Raw genomic sequence first — 3,370 nt, forward strand, 5'->3', positions numbered from 1 at the left:
TTCATGAAAACCTGTAACGCTTTTGGTACAGAAATCTAGACATCAGTGTAACGCTCAGGTGGTTAATAATAATAATAACAACAACAACAAACAAGATTTATATATCACCAACAAATTAGGCAGCGCTGTACATAAATAGGGGTTGCAAATGACAGACAGATACAGACAGTGACACAGGTGGAGGAGAGAATCCTGTCCTGAAGAGCTCACAATCTAGAAAGTGGGGGAAATATCACACAACAGGGGGGGTGTTGTTACAGAAATGACAGCAGCCGCAGCTGGAACTTTTAGTTATTTGAAAACCATACAGAATTGGAGAATTTGTGGCAACATTTTTTAAATAATTGTAATTTAGAAATAATTAACATCTAAAAAGCATTTTAAAAAAATCCTTACATTTAGGTATCAAAGTAGATTATAACTCAAAGTGCAATTCACACTCTGATTCTCCCCTTCATAAAAGGAACTGAAATGGTGTTTCCTGCACAAAGCGTTTTGAACAAGGTGCTACAAAAAAAGTTGATATTATGGATAGAAAAAAATAGAATCAGAGTGAGTTAAACAAAAATATAATGAATAATATGAAGATAAAAAACTTTATTGAAAAAAATGGGTAAAGTGCTGATCTGCTGCGCTCTATGTGGCTGTAAACTTGACAGCAGAGCTTCAGCGATTTCGCCTGCAGGAAATGAGCAGTCACTTTGACGCAGAGCAGGAAATAGTCAAGGAAATGCTAAGACAGGAGAGGTTTACCCCTACAGCACGGTTGGATTTCTTCTCTGCCTATGCCTTGGTCTGACCATGCTAGTAATTTACTTTCCCAGTATTTGTACCTCAAGCAAACATTTACTGGAGTTTAGCCATGAATTAAGGCAAACTTTTGCCCTAGTAACTTAAAAGTAAATCAAGAGGGACACAGATGTTTTTCTGGCTAATAAAAGGTAATACTGTACCTTATTCTCTAAGACTAAGAATCAGAGTTGCAGCAAAATTTACTAAATATAACCTGAACCACTAAATTTGTGCGAACTCCTGATAAAATAATATTTTTAAAGAATACTCCCATTTTAGTGATAATCAAAAAAAAGAATGCTCTCTGTACAAAGTTGGACAAAATGCCAACTTTGTAGACAGCTAAACATTCCCAGAGCAACCCATGAATTTGGATCTCAGGGAACCCCTGACAAATGAATTCAGGAAGATATGTTAGGAAGAATGTCCCCATCATGGTGATAATCAAGAAAAAAATGTCATCCCTATGGATAGCTAAAAGATCACCGATATGTCATCCTACCGACCTCTGCCGGCATCAAACCTGGAGGTATGTAGGCACCCTCAGATGAGAGGACAATCAGCCAAAGCTCATGGAACTCTTAGATTGTAAGCTCTTTAGGGCAGAACCTGTCTGTCATTGGCAACCCCTATTTATTGTACAGCACTGCATAATACGTTGGCCCTATATAAATGCTGTTTAACAATAATACTGGAAGAATCCTGGTTTCCACAAAACCCTGTTTGGAGATACCAGCCCTAAAGCTGCGTACACACCTGCAATTTTTCTCGTTGGAAAGGATCTTTCACGATCCTTTCCAACGAGAAAAGACTGCACCATGCATGAACGATGCTGTACATACAGCACCGTTCATGCTCTATGGAGAGGGGAGGGGGAGAGCGACGGAGCGGCACCCTGCTGCGCGCTCTCCCCTTCCCTTTCATTAGGATCGGTCGTCGTCCATGGTCCATGGATCCGCCAGGACGGTCGTCGGACGATGGACGACGACCGACTGTACACACGGCAGATTTTCGCCGATAATTGGCCGATACCGACTATCAGGCGAGAAAAATTTGCCGTGTGTACGCAGCTTAAGTCACCGAGACTTCTGGGGAACGTCAACGCACTCCCCGGGGGACAGATCGATGGATTAGGATGTGGCCAGAGGGTGTCAGGAAGCCAATGGGACCAGGTAAATGTTTATTTTTTACTTTTTTAGCTACCCCGAGTATGACTCAGGATTGTCGCTTTCAGCTTGTTTTTTTTTTTTTTTTTTACACACTTGGGCTCATGGATTGGGAAGTTAAACATGATTGTTATAGAGTCAACATATTACGCAGCACTGTACAATAAATAGGGGTTGCAAATGACAGACAGATACAGACAGTGACACAGGAGAGCTGAAAAGCTTACAATCTAAAAGGTTTTTATTTTAGAAAGCATCACAAACATATCACAGCTACACCAGCTTTACATAGAGGCCCGACTTATTTAGTAATGATTCACTTTTACATCTGAGAATAAGAAAGGTTAGAATCACATTGAGATTGCATGTGCTAACAGTACTTTAAAGCTCATTACATTTCTACAAATAAAAGCAACATAAAAATTTGCAGCATGATCTTTTTATTCTATAGGCCCTCTGCTTTCCAAACACATGGGAAGTTATCAGGGTTAAAAGATCATTAAGCCATAAATGTGCATTAATAAACTGAAAAGGATGAAGAAGCAAACAGATACAGGATGTAATAATAATAATAATAATAGATGATGTTTACATGTGAGAAGTGATTTGATTGCTTTAGAAAGTGTTTGTACTGTTCTGCAATGACAACCCACAACACTGAACTAACCCACCATCATCATCATCATCATCATCATCATCATCATCACCCCCATCATCATCATTATTATCATCATCATGAGCGCACACTGGCCCCCCCTAGCGGGGATGACGGATATCAGTAGAACCTCACGTGACCCCGGGGTACCTGGCTGTCTGGGAGCCCAGGAGGCGGCTGTGCAGGGCGGACACGTAGTTTGGTCTGTGTTGAGCTGTTCGGAGGCTGCGGTCTTCCTTCCTCCATACCTCTTCTCCTAGCTCATCCAGTGCGACAGCTCGGCGCCCGGGAACTCCATCCAGGGATCTCCCAGGGGGCGGGGACACTTGACGTCACTAAAGGAAGAAGGAATAACATTGAATATTAAAGCCTTTATAGAACTAACCTATGTAAGAAGCCCCCTTACACACACAGAAGCACTTTACCCTGTCGCACGCTGCTCGGTAATGGCTTTTAGGTACTTTTTCTGTGGGAAGGAAAAGTTCTTTGAATGTGGTTCTCCTTGCCAGACAACAACAGACTACAATTCCCAGAATGCACTACGGGCGGAGCTGTGCGGTGCCATCCAATCATAAGCCAGCACCACCTATTGGGGCGGTGACTGAGTAGGGTGGGGACAGGGAGGATTCTCTGAAGTTGGTCCAAGAAGTCACTTTGGGTGTTTGCTTTACAATGTTGTCAATGCCAATTCACACTGTTTCCTCACACTAGGAAATGCAGCCTTATGGAGAGTTCTCCTTGTGGCAGCTCCCATAGG

At 42.1% G+C, this 3,370-nt stretch overlaps 1 protein-coding gene across 2 annotated transcripts in view; it reads right to left on the bottom strand.

Moving 5' to 3' along the window:
* The window catches only part of KLHL5 (kelch like family member 5), a 46,926-nt gene extending 43,796 nt beyond the window's left edge, over positions 1-3,130 (bottom strand). For both annotated transcript variants that reach the window (XM_072406323.1, XM_072406321.1), the window contains exons 1-2: positions 3,039-3,130; positions 2,764-2,948 (exon numbers count right to left, since the gene is read on the bottom strand). The gene's annotated coding sequence lies outside the window, so the exon portion shown is untranslated. The remainder of the gene's footprint in view (positions 1-2,763; positions 2,949-3,038) is intronic.
* Between the last annotated feature and the right edge of the window lie 240 nt (positions 3,131-3,370).

Source organism: Pyxicephalus adspersus, chromosome 3 (assembly GCF_032062135.1).
Source record: "Pyxicephalus adspersus chromosome 3, UCB_Pads_2.0, whole genome shotgun sequence".
Taxonomy (NCBI): domain Eukaryota; kingdom Metazoa; phylum Chordata; class Amphibia; order Anura; family Pyxicephalidae; genus Pyxicephalus; species Pyxicephalus adspersus.